We start from the raw sequence: 21456 nt of genomic DNA, 5'->3' as shown, positions 1-21456 counted from the left end.
AAGCAGGACAAATCCAATCCGGCCAATTACCGCCCCATCAGTCTACTCTCGATCATCAGCAAAGTGATGGAAGGCATCGTCGACAGTGCTATCAAGCGGCACTTACTCACCAATAACCTGCTCACCGATGTTCAGTTTGGGTTCCGCCATGACCACTCTGCTCCAGACCTCATTACAGCCTTGGTCCAAACATGGACAAGAGAGCTGAATTCCAGAGGTGAGGTGAGAGTGACTGCCCTTGACATCAAGGCAGCATTTGACCGAGTGTGGCACCAAGGAGCCCTACTAAAATTGAAGTCAATGGGAATCAGGGGGAAAACTCTCCAGTGGCTGGAGTCATACCTAGCACAAAGGAAGATGGTAGTGGTTGTTGGAGGCCAATCATCTCAGCCCCAGGGCATTGCTGCAGGAGTTCCTCAGGGCAGTGCCCTAGGCCCAACCATCTTCAGCTGCTTCATCAATGACCTTCCCTCCATCATATGGTCAGAAATGGGGATGTTCACTGATGATTGCACAGTGTTCAGTTCCATTCACAACCCCTCAAATAATGAAGCAGTCCGAGCCCGCATACAGCAAGACCTGGACAACATCCAGGCTTGGGCTGATAAGTGGCAAGTAACATTCGCGCCAGACAAGTGCCAGGCAATGACCATCTCCAACAAGAGAGAGTCTAACCATCTCCCCTTGACATTCAACGGCATTACCATTGCCGAATCCCCCACCATCAACATCCTGGAGGTCACCATTGACCAGAAACTTAACTGGACCAGCCACATAAATACTGTGGCTACAAGAGCAGGTCAGAGGCTGGGTATTCTGCGGCAAGTGACTCACCTCCTGACTCCCCAAAGCCTTTATATCATCTACAAGGCATAAGTCAGGAGTGTGATGGAATACTCTCCACTTGCCTGGATGAGTGCAGCTCCAACAACACTCAAGAAGCTCAACACCATCCAGGACAAAGCAGCCCGCTTGATTGGCACCCCATCCACCACCCTAAACTTTCACTACCGGCGCACAGTGGCTGCAATGTGTACTATCCACAGGATGCACTGCAGCAACTCGCCAAGGCTTCTTCGACAGCACCTCCCATACCCGCGACCTCTGCCACCTAGAAGGACAAGAGCAGCAGGCACATGGGAACAATACCACCTGCACGTTCCCCTCCAAGTCACACACCATCCCGACTTGGAAATATATCGCCGTTCCTTCATCGTCGCTGAGTCAAAATCCTGGAACTCCCTTGCTAACAGCACTGCGGGAGAACCTTCACCACGCGGACTGCAGCGGTTCAAGAAGGCGGCTCACCACCACCTTCTCAAGGGCAATTAGGGATGGGCAATAAATGCTGGCCTCGCCAGCGACGCCCACATCCCGTGAACGAATAAAAAAAAAACTTAGCAATGTTCTTCAAAAAATATCAATTGCCAACATGAAACTTGTTCCTCTGCAACATGTCCACATCCCACTTTCCTGCTGCAATCACTTTCAGCCCTACATCCCAGCTCATACCCTCCGCTCTGCTGAGTCTCCAATACTGTACGTCCCCCCTTCACCCTGTTCCACCAGTGGCGGCAAAATCTCCATCTTTCACAGTCCTGCTCTCTGGAATTCTCTCCCAAGACCTCTCTGCCTTGTTCCATCTTTCCCGCCTTCAGAAGCTTTCTCAAAACGCAACCCCTCCCCCTCCCCTTGTGTGATCACTCCATGCTATGCATTTTGTAGGAAGCCGATGAGCTGTTCCTGTATCACAGACTGCTCTGCAGGTTTGCACCTGTAATTCTCCACACAGCTAAGCTCAGCAAGAGGAGCTACTAAACCGACATTGGGTATCCAGCATATGGCAGGAGTATAATAATTGGTCAAACATAGTGTATTCCTGATATGTCAGAAAACCCCACATTTTATTTTCCAGCTTCAAATGCAAAACAAAAACTTGCTAGTCCAGAATCGATTTTATGATTTTTTTTAGAAGCACTCTTCTGGCTCATGATGTAAAGCCAAGTGGTAAAATCTAATGACAATTATGTCAGACAGACAATCCTTTTACACACCATCACCTAAACCATCCTCTGATCTGTCCAGACAATAGGGAATATATTGAGATTCATTGATGGGTTTCAAGAATCACCTCGGACTTTTCATGGTGATGTTTCTGGAGGATTTTGCTCTTGTTTTTCAAATTGATCATGTGTTCACTTTTCATTTCAAATTTTCTACTACTCAGTCGTCATTTATGTACTGGGAGGGTAATTTTTCAAATTTATGCTTCCCCAGCGAGTGTCGCCCTCCGCAAGCATCTATTGAAACTTCAGACATGCAGTACCCATGACTTTCCATCCGTCAAAATTAATGGGCAGAACATCATGGGCAGCATGCTCCCGAATTGCCAACCATGCCGTGCCAGAATGCGGGTTCCCTGGCAGAAGCACAAACTCAACAAAATGTATAATCTGCCATAATAGTTATTTCAAGTGTTTAAAGAGTAGCAGATTTTAAAGCACCAAAATGATAAAGTTGGTATCTGAGGGAAGTTTCTCCTAATGGACGGAAAATAATGGGATGCGCAGGTGTGGTTTCCTGATGTACGCTCCCAGCGGGCGAAGCTCCATGCCAGGAGTGCACATTTGGAAAATCTGCCCTTTGACCTTTACTAGCTATTTGGTTGTGTTTTAATGAGTTGTATTTGTACAGAAGTTAACTTCCTACTGTGACTGAGTACTAGAAAATTGATTGCGTACTAATGTAGATGCATGAATCTGCACACTGTCTGGAAACTGGGTATGGTGAGAATCTATTGTTAATAAGTATTGTTAGAAGTATGCCCAGAAGCAGAAGCAAAGTGATGTGATGTAGTGAAGAGTGATCAAATTCTAGTTTATTTCTTCTACATCTGCACTATTACAGTATTGCATGTGGTATCACAGACTGTTCCATTATTCTAATATTTCGGAATGTAATAGCATCCTTTCTAGAAACAGTACAGTTCAAAATGAAAGCATGTCATTTTTTGAACATAAGCCATTTCCCACCATTTGTAAGGGCCTTTGCTCAGTTGTGTTTGCTGCAATTTTCCCATTGACTGTAAAAGAAGACCACCTCTTGACTGCACTTTCTTTAACTTCTTTGCATCCCCCTGTCCTGATCACTGTGTGGTAATATTGCTGAGGTTGCAAATGGTAAAACTCAGTATTTTTGTAACCTCTTTTTTAATGTTTATATTACATCGACCCTTTCAAACTCTGGTCTTAGTAACAGTTGATAAACAGAAACAAGTAAGCAAATTAGCGTATTTCAGCACTGAAGACCAGATTGATCTTTTTAATTTAAACGTATTTATCGTTGATGTTAAATATCTTTGAAATACCGCAAGTAAAATATTATTTCCTCCAATATTATTTTATATTCACATAAAAATCATTTTAGACAGTATTTTACCTTGAGATCTCTGCATACATATGAACTACATGGAAAGAATGTACTAGCATCAGAACTAGTAGTATCTACCGTGCCTGTGAGTGTAATTATTTTTATGGTTCCATCAATTTCAAATGAAATTATGAATTTAGCATTTGTGCCCTCATAAAGTCATGCTTATATATAATGTTTCAAATACATGAAGAATTCATATGTTATGAATAATGGGAAGCTTTTCTAAGAACAATGAGAGGATCTCAAATGCAGTCAATGGGCAGAAGTGCACTACATATTAGTGACGTGAATTTAAGAAATATGATTTATCTAAGATTTATCCGATTCTTCGATAAGAAACATTGTGATACTCATGCTTTGTGAGCCCTTTATTGAATGTGATAATACAATACTTTGAAGTGCAGGAGGTATCAAAGTACAGGCTAGTAAGCTAAAGGGTAAATTGTCAGACTCTTCTCTCGCCCAGTGGTGTGCAAATAATCTTCTTAAAGTTATTTTCATGAAATTTTATTTACTGCAACTACAGTCATGATTTGTTCATCTGGATTTTTAATTCCAGACTTCAGTTGAAACCAAATCCAGATATTGGACCTTTGTCACCTTCAGATTATCCAGAACGAGCTCCAAAACAATTGTGAGGTCCTTTCTAATCCATACTCGGCCCTCTCAAATTGGTATATTTTCTTAAATCTAAATAAGATTCCTTTGACCTGGGTTTAAATGCAGTCAGACTAATGGGATGAAAGTCTGTTATCCTTGCTGACTGCATGTGCCCTGAGCAATATGAGTTTGGACGGTCGTTAACGGACTCTCGGGGCAGAAGACCACAACAGAAAGCTGCCCATAATGCAAGACTGGTTGGAAATCTCAAACAAGGATAACTAGGAGGTGGGAAATAGGAATAAAATTCTGATTCAGTTGGGCATAAGGAGCTTTATTGGTTCAGTTTAAAGAGGACTATTCCCTGCCTCTAATTCATACCATATATTTAGTGCTGGCACTATTCTCCAATATTGATAAGGTAAGGAGAGAGTCTAAATAAATTACAATTTAATAGAATAGATTACTGTTTAGAATTGGACCTAGAATCAACATGGTAATAACCATCCTTTTTGCATGTGATAAGCCTTTATTATGGGGCTCTCATTAAATTCTATGGTATAACATTGCATGTAATGTTTGTTCTTTATATCGTCACTCCCTTCCCTTGGAGAACAGTGTGAAGTAGTGGAAGGATTTGCAAGCTGATTAACAGTTTGACCGGCTGCGACATGAACACTCCTTCCATGGCCATGACCATCTTTATACCAGTCGATAGGGTGGTTAGTCTTAAACGGCAGGGCTGTTTTATGGGCTCCAACAACCCATGTTGTGAATATCCCGCCAGATTTCAAACCAGAATTCAGAGCCAGAGCTCCGGTCTCCATTCTTCAAGACTACCTGGAGCGGGGTTCAAACCCTGCACCTTCTAACTCAGAGGCGGGAATGCTACCACTAAAGCAATGGCTTGCTCCATTGCATGTAATAAGTGATGCTCTTTAAAATAATTAGTTTGAATATATTCCAAGACAGGAACTCCCCATATTATAGATAGTTGTGACACTTAGTGCATGATCCTCATACTTGATTAATGAGATTTTACATCGAGTCATCGGCATAGAAACAGACCATTTGGCCCAACTGGTCTATGCCAGCGTTTATGCTTCACATGAGCCTCCTCCCACCCCTCTTCATCTAACCCTATCAGCGTACACTTCTATTCCTTTCTCCTTCATGTGCTTATCTAGCTTCCCCTTAAATGCATCAATGCTATTTGCCTCAACTACTCCTTGTGGTAGCGCGTTCCACATTCTTACCACTTTTTGGGTAAAAAAGTTTCTCCTGATTTCCCCATTGGATTTATGAGTGACTACCTTATATTTATGACCTCTAGTTTTGAACTCCCCCACAAGTGGAAACATTTTCTCTACATCTACACTATCAAACCCTTTCATTATTTTAAAGACCTCTCTCAGGTCACCCCTCAGCCTTCTCTTTTCTAAAGAAAAGAGCCCCAGCCTGTTTAGCCTCTCCTGATAAGTAGATCCTCTCAGTTCTGGTATCATCCTTGTGAATCTTTTTTGCACCTTCTCCAATGCCTCTATATCCTTTTTATAATATGGAGACCAGAACTGTGCACAGTACTCCAAGTGTGCTCCAAGCAAGGTTCTATACAAGTTTAACATTACTTCTCTGCTTTTCAATTCTATCCCTCTAGAGATGAACCCCAGTGCTTGGTTTGCCTTTTTTATGGCCTTATTAACTGCATTGCTACTTTTAGTGATTTGTGTATCTGTACCCCTAGATCCCTTGCTCCACTATCCCATTTAGACTTATATTATCCAAGTAGAATGTGGCTCCTTATATTCTTCCTACCAAAATGTACCTCACACTTATCTATATTGAAATTCATTTGCCAATTACATGCCCATTCTGCAAGTTTATTAATGTCTTCTTGTATTTTGTCACATTCTTCCTTTGTATTAACTACACCCCCAATTTAGTTCTGGTTAGTGGAACAAAATTAGAAAAAGGATCCGAGATTCCAAGAGGAAAAAGCAGATATACCGAGCTGTATGTGTGATAAGGATGACGGGGATGTACACTCAAAACATCTCAAATAACAAATAGATTGTGAAATGACACAGGTCATGTTATACGGTTATTTAATACATAGACAGGAATTTCTACGGTTTAAGTTTTATAAATTCATTAGACTTGTGCGTCTGGTGAAATTGGTGGTGATAACTGTTGCCAGATTGAAAAGTCATGACTGTATCACTACTTCATTTTAACAAGTATACTTGCATTGTATCTAAGCTAAGTACTTTGACTGCACCATCAATATGCTACATATTTAGGGCTTGGTGTATTAAGGGTTGCATTTATTATCCGTTTTTTTTTCAAATCCATTTTTTATACAGTTGCATCCTCTTGTTTTGGACAGAGAATGATTACTCTGCCATTATGCCTTCATTGCTCCAGTGAACAAAGTCAATGCCGTTTCCTTCTTCATGCCATAATCATTGTTTTCCTTCTTCCACCTTTAGAAAGGGATGGATGGTATAAGTTCAATGATGTACTTGAGGCTGTTTGAGGTAACGGTTTCTTTCTAACGCCTTTGCTGTGGTGTTACTCGTCGCTTTGTGTTTCTGAAAGTTGTGTTGGTTGAACAGTCTGGTGAATTACCTACATGTCTGGATTTTTGGCCAGTGCTGAGTTCTGTGTATATGTTTTAACTTATATAACTTATGTAGAGATTCTATTAAATGATGTAGTAGTTCTTTTCAAGTTGGGATATTTTTTTAATGACAGTTTCACAAGCAGTGTCCCTCTCTGTATGCTTTACTTTCCAACTGATTTTTTTTTGTTTCTTTTTAAATTTCATTAATATATTCATGCAGCATAGCGCATGGGTTTAATCTCACCTGGAACCCAGTTAAATAGTAAAAATGTGAGATGCAAAGAAAAAGCCCAATTGAAAAATAATGTGCACTGAAATGTGTGATTTCACTTGTGTTATTAGGGTATAAGTACTTGATGTGGTGCTGCCTTATCATTCTAACCACAATACTTCTTCCATTTTGGTATAGCCATTTTGTGTAACGACTAAATGCAACTTTCTGTTGGTTTCACCTGATTTTCATCATTTGTTCCATGAGAGGATGATTAAAGTGTAATGAAAAGGTAAAACACCCCAATGTGTTCCTGTGGCAGTACAGTATGTATCCTAGTTGACCAAATCCAATCCAAGAGGTAAAGCCAAAACCACTTTGAGGGTGCAATTGCATTCCACATGAATCGCTCATTTTTAACTCTCAAAATCCTGTACCACAAATCAGGGCACCACATGGTGGTAGAGCATTCCATATGGGCAGGGGAAATAAAAATCATGAAGTGGGTGGGGAATTGAGATGCTCCAAAGCTTGGATGCTGTCAACTGATGAAGAGTGGTATTGGTATTGGTATTGGCAATGGCCAAGAAGTTGTCTGTCAGCCAAACCATTCCGGTCTCCCTCAAAGATTTATTGAGTTTCATCTCAGATAATATTGCTTAAATTTCTCTTCCTGCTGTCATTTTTACTTCAGTGTCTTTAAAATCTTCTTAACTCTAAAGTCATCTCTAAAGTGAAGAAAATTTTCCAAAAAGGTGGAGAATGATTGATTGTTTACTACATTCATTGTGATGAACATTTATTAACTCCACCCTGTGAAGGACAAGGCTGAAACAAAATTGCCCCATACCAATTATTGAGGCCCCTACCCATCCACCCCCCTCCCCCCCATTCCCCCCTGCTGGCTCAGTGGTGAAGTACTCTGCCCAGTCTATTATTGAGCCATATGGACAAGGAAGGTCCCAGGCTCAGTCCCTGGCCTGCGGTGATCTAGTTGGTTTCAGGTGGGGTAGCCATGGGTGGGACCACCACTGGCCTCTGCATGGCTCAGCTAGGGAGGGGAAAATCAGCCAGAGTTTTTGTTCCTGATTGTTATCTAGTAAGCCACATTGTCAGAGGCACAGATATCCAGATGAGCTGTTAAACCAAGGCTGCTGTCTGCCTTTTCAGGTGGATGCAAAAGACCCCATGGTGCGATTTGAAGAAGAGCAAGGGAGTTCACCTGGTGCACTGGCCAGTATTCATCTCTTAGCTAACACCATCAAAACACATTATCTAGTTATTCATTCATTTATTATTTGTGCGACCTTGATGTGTGTAAATTGGTTGCTACATTTGCCTACATAAGAACAGTGACTGCATTTCAAAATTATGTCATTGGCTGTCAATTACCTAGGGATGTCCAGAAGATGTGAAAGTTGCTATATAATTGCAAGTTCGTTCTTTCTTTTCTGGGCCATGAGCATATGTAGGTATTTGATAAGGGCAGGATCGATTTTGGCTTAAAAGCTTTCCATGATCGAATAGCGTCCCGACACTCACTGTCCAGGCTTACACGTGAAGAGTTACTGCTTTAGTGAGGTGCCAGAGGGCTGCCAATACCACATGAATCACTACCTCCAGGGAAAATCAAAGAAATATTGTACAATGGATACCTAAGAGATATTACAAACAATAATCAAACATAAGGGTTTAGATGATGTCCTGAACCACAAGAATGTACTTTGGACTAATTAGATTCAAGCCTTTAAATCACTCCTCAACACCTATTATTTTTATCAGTAATAGATTCTGTTTACGTGTAATACTACGGATGCATTCAATGGTAGAACTATTCTTTGGTTCCAGTTCTGGCCATCAGTGTGATACCAACTTTGAGAGTCAGTCATGAGTGTTCACAGTGACACTTCTTTGATTGTGATGCCACTACTGTAACTTATTCACTCACTGCACAGCATAAAATAATCTTGTGAAAAAAGTATGAAGCTTATTAAATTGGACGGTGTGCGGACTGTGGCAGCAAAGGTGTTGTTTGGCTTTAATAATGATTTTATAATTAGACAAGTGTCACATGCTGAAAACAGAGGGACTGCTGCAGTAATGAATAGAACAGCAGGGCTGTTCACTCTATTCTTTGGTATATTAGGTATCGTCAGTTTGGTCTTCTGCTTATATTCTGCTGTTGGTGTTGTCATGGAATCAACAACAACTTGCATTTATATAGTGCCTTTAATGTAGTAAAGCATCCAAAGGCACTTAACAAGAGCGTAATCAGACACAAATTGATACCGAGCCAAAGAAGGAGACATTAGGATGGTGTGACTAAAAGCTTGGTAAAAGAGGTTGGTTTTAAGGAGCATCTTAAAGGGGGAGAGAGAGGTGCAGAGGCAGAGAATCCTTCTGCAAGAATTAATGATGTTGTACTCCTGTTGAAATCCTCTAGGTTAGTGGTGTTTAATGCAGCAACTTCTGTCTTAGGCCATGAGGAAGAAGCCCTTCGGCAGCACAGATTACTTGCATATACATCTTGTGCAACAGTATTTTCAATTAGTCTGAAGCTACATTTCTAATTTTGCAATGGATGAATCGTTTCCATCTTTTATTACGATTTTTTTTGACGGATCTTTATCCTGTGCATCACAATGACCCATTCTGCGGATAGGAATTATTCCGATCCCTGTTACATTTCATAGAAATTCAAGTATTACTTCTGCTGGTGAAAGGATTTTGATCAATTTGGCTAATCGAAAGATGAGGCAAATTCCTGAAATCTGAGAACGTCTCTCTGGTTCAGAGCTATTATTTGGCATGAACCAAAAAAAAAGAAAATACAATACTCCACATGTTGCAGCTGGTCATGTGTAGCAGGGAAGGTAGAATTCAGCTAATTAACACGGCAGACTTAAACAGGCACCTCATCTGTCAGTGTAGTTAGTCGCCTGTTGGTGCTCAGCAGGAGTTGGTAGTGCTTCTCATTCTTTCCTTCTAATGGTCTGCTGCCCACCTAATTTCGCCTTATTGTCAGTCACTACTTACCACAGCTTGAGCTCCTCCCAGGAGGCTAAATTATTATCAAAGGATTAAGGAGATGCAGCCTTGTACCTCTGACATTTCTGCCTCCTTTTCTATGCCAGAACACTAATTAGCTGTGACTAATTAAGAGAAATGTTCCCACTATAGAAACCTATGCAGGGAGCCGCGGAGTAGCAAGGGAGCGCAATGGCAGTAGTCGGATTTGCTGATCTACTCGGGTTTACCGCACAGAAAGAGAGGAGAGAACTAGATCACCTTTCAGTGCAACCGGAATGAAAGGCTTTTGATATCAGGGTAGCTGTTGCGTCAGCTGTGCTTGTCTGTGAGGAGCTCAGAGGAAGCTTTGCTGGTGAAAACAAATGTTTTTCCTGACACTTTCTGGTTGTCAAATCTCTATTTAGCACCACGGTTGCATGAGCAATTTGTGCGTTGCTCTGTGTGCTACACAAAATATTACCTGCTGATCAGCACAGGCCCCGTTATTAGAAACTTCCTGCCAGTTCACTGCCAAAGTCAGTGTGTTACCAAAGTTCAGCACGGAGGAAACGTGAGGGGCTTGGTTTTAACCAGAACGGATGGATTTCATCTTACTCTTTATAGCAAAATTTTGTTTTCTTTTTTAAAATACAAAACGATTCTTAGAATTGGATAATTTTTTTTCCAGAGCCACAGTATTACTGGTCCAATGAGCTGCCTTTTTTTCTTTTGTCAATTTCATTTCTGCTTCACAAATCCAAATGAAACCAATCAACATTAGCCCAGCAGTGCTTGCTCCTCACAGTCTAATTGAGAGAGCTGAATCTTTGAATCCCAGCCTTGACTGAGGTGTCAATTCAATGAGTTGCATCGGCTCAAGGCCATGCAGGGAGATGGAACATTCTCTGATGGCAAAGCATTCAAGAAAGTACACGAAAATTACATGGAGTGATTCACCTTTGGATCTTTTGGGGAAGGAAGGAAGAAAGAACTTGCATTTATATAGGGCTTTATCATACACAAAATGAATTATTTTTAAGTACTCACTGTTGTTACGCCAGCAAATGGAGCAGCCGGTTTGTACACAGTAAGATCCCACAAAGAACAAATTAATTCATAACCAGATAAGCTGATTTTAGTGGTTGAGGGATAAATGGCAGCCAGGACATTGGGAGAGCTCCCTGGCTGTTCTTCATATAGTGCCACGGGATCTTGTATATCCACCTGATCAGGCAAACTGGGCCTTGGTTAGCATCTCATCCGAAAGATGGTATCTCTGACAATGCAGCACTCCCTCAGTACTGCACTGAAATGCCAAACTAGATTATGTGCTCAAGGTTGAGGCTAAGTCAGAGGCAAAAGTACAACCAAATGAGCCAAGGTGATACTTTTCATTTCCTCTGACTGCATAGCCTTGGTTAGAAGCTTTACATGTGTGGGATCATAAATTCAGATCCTTGAGCCTCATGATATTGCAACTTACAGGGGCAATAGTTGAGGCCTTTAAAGAGAGTAAATATATTGCACTCTCAAAACAGATTCAGGTACTGTGATGGAAACTATGTAGAATGGAAAGGACCTTCCTTTGAAAAGAAATCAAGGGTTGTTATAAGCCCTGCAACCAGCTCTCCCGCATGAATCTTTTTCTCATGACACCTCTTTCATTCTTTTTGGTTTTTGTTGAAAGAATTGTATTATTTTCAGACCTCTACTTAAACTGATTTTGTCTTGTGAATTTTTGTGTTATAAAAATAGATCTTGATTTGACAGCGACCTTTAGGTTGTTCATGGTGCTTGTTGGAGTTACCATAGATCATTGGTTTGCACCAAAATTTGCTCTTTATAGTTTGGTGGGGGGAGGGGAAGTATTTTTTTTGTACTTAAAAGGGTAAGGAATGTCAAAGCTGGGAAATGAAACACTTTTCCATCTTTGACACCAAATGTCAGCATTAAACTCTTCTAGGTTATGTTTAGCCTGGGCCAAATTCAGGGTATTTATGCTGTTAGGAACATGGGAGCAGGAGTAGGCCATTCAGCCCCTCGAGCCGGTTCTGCCATTCAATGAGATCATGGCTGATCTGTAACTCCATCCATCTGCCTTGGCACCATATCCGTTATTACCCATGGCTAGCAAAAAATATCGAACTCAGATTTAAAATTATTAATTAAACTAGCACTTCTTTTTGTGGGAGAGAGTTTCACACTCCTGCCACCTTTGTGTGAAGAAGTGTTTCCTAACTTCTCTCCTGAATGGCCTGGCTCTGATTTTAATGTTATGTCCCCTATCCCAGACTCCCCCACCAGTGGAAAAATTTTCTCTCCATCTACCCTATCAGTTCCTTTCAAAATCCTAAAAACCTCAATCAAATCACCCCTTAACCTTCTATATTCCCGAGAATACAAACCTAGTTTGTGTAATCTCTCCTCATAATCTAATCCTTGGAACCCTGGTAATATTCTGGTGAATCTGCACTGCACTCCTTCCAAGGCCAATATATCCTTTCTAAGGTGCGATGCCCAGAACTGTACATAGTACTCCAGATGTGGTCTAACCAGGCCTTTGTACAGCTGTAGCAAAACTTCCTCCCCTTTATATTCTAGCCCTCTAGTTATAAAGGCTAACATTCCATTAGCCTTTTTAATTAGTTTTTGTACCTGACTGCTACATTTTAATGATCTGTGTACATGGACCCCTAAATCTCTTTGGACCTCCACTGTTCCTAGCTTTTCATCATTTAAAAAAATACTTGGATCTATTCTTTTTTGATCCAAATAGATTACCTCGCACTTACCTGTGTTGAAATCCATCTGCCGGAGTTTTGCCCACTCACTTAATCCATCAACGTCCATTTGTAATTTTATGCTCCCATCTACACTACTTACTTTGCCATCAATCTTTGTGTCATCTGCAAACTTGGATATATGGCTCTATTGTGTTATCTAAATCATTAATAAATATAGTGAGTAATTGAAGCCCCAGCACAGATCCTTGTGGGACACCATTGGTCACTTGCAGCCAATTCGAGTACATACCCATTATCCCTACTCTCTGTCTTCTACCGACTAACCAATCTCCATACCAGGTCAATAATTTGCCTTCAATTCCTTGAGCTTTAATTTTAGCTAACAGTCTCGAGTGGAACCTTATCAAATGCCTTTTGGAAGTCTATATAAACTACATCCATAGGGGTCAGTACTAGGAGCACTGCTTTTCTCAATATTTATTAATGACTTGGGTGTACAGGCACAATTTCAAAATTTGCAGATGAAACAAAACTTGGAAGTGTAGTGAACAGTGAGGAGGATAGTGATAGACTTCAAGGGGACATGGACAGGCTGCTAGAATGGGTGGATCAGTGGCAGATGAAATTTAATGCAGAGAAGCGCGAAGTGATACATTTTGGTAGGAAGAATGAGGAGAGACAATATAAATACAAGGGTACAGTTCTAAAGGGGGTGCAGTAACAGAGAGACCTGGGGGTATATGTGCACAAATCATTGAAGATGGCAGGGCAGGTTGAGAAAGCGGTTTAAAAAGCATACAGGATCCTGGGCTTTATAAATAGATGTATAGAATATAAAAGGGAGGAAATTATGTTAAACCTTTATAAAACACTGGTTCAACCACAATTGGAGTATTGTGTCCAATTCTGGGCACCGCACTTTAGAAAGGATGTGAAGGCCTTGGAGAGGGTGCAGAAAAGATTTACTAGAATGGCTTCGGGGATGAAGGACTTCAGTTACGTGGATAGACTGGAGAAGCTGGGGTTGTTCTCCTTAGAGTAGAGAAGATTGAGAGGAGCTTTGATAGAGGCGTTCAAAATCATGAGAGGTATAGACAGAGTAGATAGAGAGAAACTGTTCCCATTAGTGGAAGGATCAAGAACCAGAGGGCACAGATTTAAGGTGATTGGCAAAAGAACCAAAGGCGACATGAGGAAAAACTTTTTTACACAGCAAGTGGTTATGATCTGGAATGCACTTCCTGAAAGGGTGGAGGAGGCAGATTCAATCATGGCTTTCAAAAGGGAATTGGATAAGTACTTGAAGGGGAAAATTTGCAGGGCTATGGGGAAAGGGTGGGGGAGTGGGACTATCTGGATTGCTCTTGCAGAGAGCCAGCATGGGCTCACCGGGCCAAATGGCCTCCTTCTGTGCTATAAGCATTCTATGATTCTACATTCTCCTGTCTACTACTTTAGTTACTTCCTCAAAAAATTCAATTAGGTTCTTTAGACATGACCTACCCTTTACAAATCCATGATGGCTCCCGCTAATCAGCTCAAACTTCTCTAAGTGCTCAGTCATAGTGTCCTTAAATATAGATTCCAATAACTTCCCCACAACCGATGTTAGGCTAACAGGTCTATAATTTCCTCATTTCTCTCTCTCACCTTTCTTAAATAATAGTGTTACATTTGCAATTTTCCAATCTAAAGGGGCAATTCCTGAATCAAGAGAGCTTTGCAAGATTATGGCTGAAGCATCTACAATTTCCTCATCTACTTCCTTTAAAACCCTGGGGTGGAAACCATCAGGTCCTGGGGATTTGTCAGTCTTTAATGCCATTTTTTCTAATACTGTTTTCTTGTTTACATTAACTTTAGTGAGTTCCAGTCCTTGATTCATTATTAGTTTCCCTGGAATGTCATATATATTATCGTCTTCCTCTACTGTAAAGGCTGACACAAAGTAATTATTCAACAAGTCTGCCATTTCCATATTTCATTTGCGGTATTACCCGCATCTGTTTTTAAAGGGCCCGCATCACCCTTGACTACCCTTTCTCTTCTAATGTAATTGTAAAAACTTTTTGCGTTAATCCTGATATCCCTCACAAGTTTCTTTTCATATTCCCTTTTTGCAGCTCTTACTATCTTTTTTATCTTCCTTTGCTGTTCTTTATATTTCTCCCAGTCCCCTGGATCTACACTATTCTTTGCACTTTTGTATGCTCTTCCCTTTAATTTTATGTTATCTCATCTCTCTTGTCGACTGTGGTTGTTTTATTTGATAAGTCGTGCTCCTTAGGGGTCTATACTGGTCCTGTATTAAGCTAAATTCTTTTTTGAACACCTCCCACTGTTCATCTGTAATTTTACCTGATAACAATTTTGACCAGTTTGCTGCTGTTGGTCTATATCTCAGCCCGTTAAAGTTAGCCTTACCAAAATCTAGAATCTTAGTAACTGTGTTAAGTTTCTCCTTTTCAAACCTAACATTAAATTTCTTGCAATGTTAACTTCATCCAACTCTCAGAAGAAGCCCTTCTCCTCCAACACATCAGTGTTATATTTCCATTTCCCAAACTAACAATCCTTGCAGGGTTTTTGAATGAATCTACCATTTCATGCTGAATTATGGGCAGTTTTACGCTGCACACAGAGAGCGCACATTGTGTATTCTAGCACACGCCCGATTCCTGGGTCCAAGATTTTATGCTCATTTTGATTTACTATACTGCTATGTTTTCCAATCACAATGGCCAGTGGCACGGGTGATGACCAGGCAGATCTGTGCCACTTTAGCGTCAAGTGTGATCTGCTGGTGGGCCTTTTAGACTGGCCTAAAGTAGTCTTATCAAATAATGAGCTATAGCTTCACTTAAATATTACAATGCATTAACATGAAGCCTAGCACAACTTTCCATCCGTTTAGAGTGTGATTACCATGAGCAATGGAACTCTTAAAGGGTCAGAGACTCTTAAGCCATTTTTTATATTTTTAAAAAATCGTATACATTTTTCCTAACAGTATGTAATGCTTATGCATAACCTAAAATTGCCTGCCAATTCCCTCTAAGGCCAAATGTAATTGAAGTATTTACAAGGCTTTAAGAGAAAAAAGGAGATGGAAAAGGAACTTTTGCAACACAAGCTTTCATGGGAGCTCAGGGAATGGGAAAGCATCTAAATGAAGAGTCCCACAGCCATCAGCAAGTCCAGCAAAAATTAATGTTGGGATTTAGTTTTAAAACATCTCAAGTACACTATTTCACAAATGATCTGGCACAAGAAAAAAGAAAGCAGGCACCAGAGCCGGACTGCCTCACACCCACCATTTCGCCACCAACCTTATCAGCAGGGTCTGGCTCACCTACCTGGTAATGACAGTGGGGAACTGACTCTGCAGGCACTGGGTCAGTGCAGCACCAATTGTAGAGCTGTGCCATATCCTGCAAGCAATTTGCTTCATTGGGATGGCAGTGCCAGTGGCTTTGAAGGCCATCTCCTAACTCAGCTTTTTTTTAAATCTCCCTCTCCTTCCAGACTAGGGTAGAGGTCATCAGCAATATCAACTAATGTGCTGTCTGTACACTGCTGTCACCGTACTGCTGCATTCCCCAAAGTAGAGGATTGATTGATGGCAGCCATGTGACCCTCCTGTTTGTCAGCCATTGGCCATGCATGGTGCATATAGGTTAATTTACCATGTAAAGCCCGTTGAAGGTGCAAATTTGTAATGAGGTAGCAGTTGTAAGTTGCAACTTGGATGTGTGCCCTGCTAAAGTATAGGCATGCATGGTAAGTAATGAAATATTTGTAATGCAATGATAGGGCATGACAGTAGTAAAAGTGGAAAGGTTGTCGGGCAATGCTTTGTGACATGCATACTTGGACCATTTACCTGGTAAATGGTACTGGTGGGTCAGCGTACCACTGCAGCTTCTAAAGGTGTGCCATCTTCTTCTGCATCTGTTCCTAGGTCAAATGAGTAGTGCATATGGCATTGACTCTGGCTTCTGCCACCTGCAGACATGCTGCACTGCAGTCCTCCTGGAAGGGTACCCAGATATGCCAAACAAGGCAACCTCTGCATGCAGTAGCACCTCCACTTCACAAGCTATCGATTGGATGCTATGTTACTTCATCACTTGACCGCAGATTCCGTTTCCAGCCTCGGTTTTACCTTCCCCTGGTTTTTGCCCAGCCACTTCTCTTGTCTCATATAGTCATTGGAAAGGCTAAAAAATATTTGCAGCCTTTGAAAGGGCTGAAACAATTTTTTTTTTACTTTTAAGTGTCGGCAGCCCTTGAAGGACTGTTGACATGCACAATTGTCTGCTTATTCCTTTTAGCAAACTCCCAGCACCGAGCCCAATATGGGTTAGAGCTCTCAATTAATAAATCATTAGGGCAAACCTGGGAAAACCCGTCAAGTCGGCCCTGCACTCTATCGCCAGGCACTAAGCTCACCATTCTGTGGTCTCCCTACTTTAGCACATATTAAAATTTCATCCTTTGTTGTTCAGAGAGCAAAACATGTCAGACCATGTAAGGTTTTAGCGTTTATACAGGAGGACTGATTCCCCGATTGGGCACTCCCTGTGAAAAGCAGCACTCGCAGGGAACACTGGTCAGAAAACCACAAGCCCACAAACCTTAAGGGCAAACCAGTCTTGTAGTGGGGGCCTCAAACATTCATTAGGCCCCTTATTTGCATATGCAAAGGGCCTAAAGCCTATTTCAGGCATGAGCACTGCACGTTGATTTTTTTGGCCTTTATCAAAATGGCGGGCGGTGCACTTCTGGCTCATCATGAGCATGCATTTCCTGCCCCCAAATTGGAGGCTTAGGAGGCCATTTAGCGCCCAAAAAACAGGCGCTGCGTGGCCGAATTTCTGGCCAGTGTCTCTCCTGTGGAAATTTCTAAGCAAGCATGAAAGTATCTGGTGCAGGATTCTGAGAGAGTCGCTTTGTGACTTGCTGAAACTGGACTTGGTGGGGATTACAAATCCAACAGCTCTGTCAAGCACAGACTGTTTTATTATTGATGCCTCATCCTGGCAACTGCACCAGGACAGATCTCAGCACCCCTCCCCTTCATCGGTCACTTAGATTGGCTGAAGCCAAAGTAATTTTTTAAAAAACAATGAACAAGAGCAAAAAGACTGCCGGGCTTCTATGCTCCCAGCCTTTTACAATAATAGTAATTTGAACGTAAAGAGTGTTTATGAAATTTGACTGTAATTAATTTGTTAAGTGCCAGTTCTCAAGCCGTACGCTGAGAGGACCATCGTCCAGATTAAAAAAACCATCTCCACTGTTTGTGCAATAGAAGAAAGGTGATGGGGAGGAGTGAAAATACCTAAAATATACAATTTCTGATGAGTAAATATTCCATTTTAATTTCAGTGCTTGCTCAGTTATGTTGCTCTTTAGTTGGGTGCAGCTTGCCGTCAAATATGTTGCTAAACCTCATTTTCAGTTGCCATCCGTGGCAACCTCCCTAATCCTTGTTAGGAAATTGCAGAGTCTGGGGCTGACAAAGAGCTTGCAATTGTGGAGTTCGCGGGCTGCGAGTGAAGCCTCCGCAGCTGTAAGGGACCCAGCTTGGCTCAGCTGTAGTATTTAGGCAAGTGCAGTCTCCCGGCTTTGTCACTCTCCGCCAACAATGGGGGGAAAAAGTCTTTCAGTGCCTGTAGCAATGCTGAACACAGTTGGGGATCAGTGCCGGGCATTCATGCCGCACCTCTTTTCATTGCAATAGATTATTAATTCAAGACTAAAGGTCTGCGGGGGGTGGAACGGTGCCGGGGTGTAGAGGAGTTAAAGAAAGATGATGAAGTGAGAGTGCTTGTAGCCCTGTTAAGGTAATTTTCATACTCATTGGTAACCATCAACACTGAGGGTGTTGTATCCCTATTGACCCGTTCATTATTAAAAAGGCACAAGTGCCGTGGTTCTCAACATTTTAGCAGCCAGTCATTGTTGAAACCACCTTCTGAGTTATCCTTCCGGCTGCAGCTCTTAGTTGCCTCTTTTAAAAAAAACCTTTGCTCGTATCGGGTTTGAAAACGTTCCTTAAATGGTGAGATTAGACTGATGTTCTGTTTTCTGCGCTCCTGTTGATTTGTTGGACCTTTCTGGGCTGGAAAGCGAGTGGAGGCCTGATGAGGAAATGGACTGCTAATGTGACTTGCCAGTCTGGAGTCATGCACAATTGGTGTGAAGAAATACAGAGGTCACACCGTGTCAAACACAGCAGCTCTTCCTTGTTTTCTGTGGTTCTTGAGAGATGTAGTCAGAAAAATGAAGTGGATAACACATGCCCTTACAAGTGATAAGTGAAGAATCAATGGCATAATATGAGTTTTTTAATCACAGGCACCATTGGACGCAAAGTATCACAGATATAACAAAGGGAATAATAATTCTCTGGCAACATGTTGTGGTTCCTTTAGGTTTTTACTGCTTTACTGTGAGAACGATGGCCTTTGATCCATTCATAACTTTACATCTGTGATTTTAAATCTTTTTCTTACGGGCTAATAACAGCTGACAAAGTTTGAAATCAAGTTTTCAGTCCTTCACTGCTTATTAATCTTTTAAGATTCTATAATATGAACTGGTTCCTGCAGTCCCCATTTACACTGCGTGGCAGATTCAGAGATTGTCAGAAACTGGAACAACTTCATAATCTGTTCAAACCACATTGCTGACGTGTATGGGGTGGGTGGGGAGCTTAGTTTGACCCCGGCCACAATAAAATGGCAGACCCAAAACCACAGATACGTTTGACCCCATCAGCGCTTTATCTCCAGATGCACAAATGCTGCCTCAGTTATATTGCAGCGCTGCCTCTGAATTCAACAGCCCGCTGCATGAAAGTGAGGTGGAGCCGGTGATAGTGTTATTGTACGCGGTCTTGAGAAAAGGCAAGTTTGATGATTGAAATGGCCTTTTCCCATTCCACGTTTCCTTACGTTCATACAGAAAAGCAATTTCCCTCAGAACTGGATGAGCTATGTAGGTGCTTAGAAGGCATTTTAAAAAAAAATCCAACTCAGTCAGATTTGCTGGGGGTGAATGGGGTCTTGGGCAGTAGTGCAAACCGGGCGGCAGCCCGTTGTACCCCTCCCCTCCTCCAAGATTCTCTTTTCCATTGACTTCGATGATAAATAAAATCAGTCAGAATGTAAAGCAGGCTGCTGATTCGCTATCGCCCGTTTTGCGCTCGAGTCCAAGACCAATTTCACCCCCTGCTACTTTCACGTTTAGACTGATTATATCTCCATTCGCCATCGCAATACAACAAACTTAACTCAGCCATTCCTACAGTTGTTGGCCAATAGCATGATGCCTTTTTCTGTTGCATGGTCATTGATATCACATCCAGAATGGTTATTATAATGGTCAGCTTGTGACCCTCACATCGCTGCATTACCTTCCCTTACTTCCTTCAGTTGATAGCTTTTTAATTCGCTAGCTTGACATCACCTGATCAGCTCTTTTCCATTTTGTTCAACCTTGATGGTGCCCAGCTCAATGGGCCTTGGCCTTTAAATAGGTTTCCCAATATAAATAATTATGAAATGCTTTTTCGATGTCGATTTGTAACTTTTTTTTCATTGGCTCTATCATTTTACTAAGGAAAAGACTGCTGAATGTTTGGGAACTTGTGAGCATTTTGCAGATTTCATTTAAAAACCTCTAGAATTTACTGAGCATCTCTGCATATTTCAGATATATTTTCAGATTTCTACTGACACTACTGTGTGTTCTGAACTATGCAGGCATAAGGGAATTATAATGCTGCACATTTAAGGGGAAGTTCGATAAGTACATGAGGGGGCAAGGTATAGAAGGATATGCTGATAGCGTTAGATGAAGAGGGGTAGGAGGAGGCTCATGTGGAGCATAAACGCTGGCACAGACCAGTTGGGTGGAATGGCCTGTTCCTCTGCTGTAAATTCTATGTAATTTGGTGAGATAAAACATTTGAACTGTCTGTCAGAGTGGTTTTGTTCATGGGACTCCAATTCTTTTATTTCAGTGTTTTTCAAATTTGAGATTAGGCTCCTCCTATTTGCCCTTACATTAGATACAGGCAGGTGGTTGACATGAGCCATCCACTATTAGATGTACAGGAGTGCCCTGGACAAGACTGCTTTTGTGATTTTGCCTCCTTGTCTATAAGGAATCACCTGGCCTGCACTCAATGCTGCCCCATGGTAAAGTGTAAGGAGTCGCACAACACCAGGTTATAGTCCAACAGCTTTATTTGAAATCACAAGCTTTCGGAGCTTTGCTCCTTTGTCAGGTGAAGGTGAACACTTCACCTGACGAAGGAGCAAAGCTCCGAAAGCTTGTGAGTTCAAATAAAGCTGTTGGACTATAACCTGGTGTTGTGCAACTCCTTACATTTGTCCACCCCAGTCCATCACTAGCATCTCCACACCATGGTAAAGTAACTGAGATGTGGAATTCAGCATAGTGGGGTATGTTGATTCTACAATATTTAAATACAAATATTAACATTTGAAAAAGGTGTTGATGGTCCAATGTGATTCCAGCATCTCCATGTGAATTCAGGGTTTACTATTTGCATAAAACTCACAACCAACAATCCATCACATCCTGTTAAAATCTACGAGATGTCTGCATATCATTGCTAGGTTTATGGGTTGAAAAAAGATGATTAGATTTTGATTGATGACCCAGCGATGCCAAAGTTTAATAGAGAAACACACATATAGTGGGCGGTTAGCACTACTAATACCATGCCTATCATCCAAATTACCTTTATTCATGCACACTGTTTCCTGATTTACATATAGCATAAAGACCTTCAAATGGGC

The 21456-nt window shown here is 41.5% G+C and overlaps 1 protein-coding gene across 3 annotated transcripts in view; it reads left to right on the top strand.

The window, feature by feature from the left end:
• Positions 1-21456, top strand: part of cadps2 (Ca++-dependent secretion activator 2) — a 603629-nt gene that overhangs the window by 572520 nt on the left and 9653 nt on the right. The window lies entirely within an intron of this gene.

Source organism: Heptranchias perlo, chromosome 18, assembly GCF_035084215.1.
Source record: "Heptranchias perlo isolate sHepPer1 chromosome 18, sHepPer1.hap1, whole genome shotgun sequence".
NCBI lineage: Eukaryota > Metazoa > Chordata > Chondrichthyes > Hexanchiformes > Hexanchidae > Heptranchias > Heptranchias perlo.
Note: the sequence above shows the minus strand (reverse complement) of the source record. Positions and strands in the feature narration are given on the sequence as shown.